This window comes from Trachymyrmex septentrionalis, unplaced genomic scaffold, assembly GCF_001594115.1.
Source record: "Trachymyrmex septentrionalis isolate Tsep2-gDNA-1 unplaced genomic scaffold, Tsep1.0 scaffold138, whole genome shotgun sequence".
NCBI classification, from domain to species: Eukaryota; Metazoa; Arthropoda; class Insecta; order Hymenoptera; family Formicidae; genus Trachymyrmex; species Trachymyrmex septentrionalis.
This window is the reverse complement of record NW_017304522.1, coordinates 110114-110403: the sequence shown is the minus strand read 5'-3', so window position 1 is coordinate 110403 and position 290 is coordinate 110114.

Below are 290 nucleotides of genomic sequence, written 5' to 3'. Positions count from 1 at the left end.
CAAAATTTGATACAGATTCTTTGATCCATTTTTTGGAATAGGCAAAAATCGAAGACGAGCCAAAACACGTGCAAGCAAAGCAGCTGTCAAAAATTAACTGAACATTCAAAATGGCCGAACTTGTCGGCATAAGTGAGAGACATGAGTACCAACATAACGCCACAAAAAATCGAAAATCGAATATACGTAACCCGCGGAAATACAAAATTCGCGATACTTTTTGAACAGACCTCGTATAACTTATAAATTGCTGAAATTTATTTTACAATGTAATATTTTCTTTTAAGAAA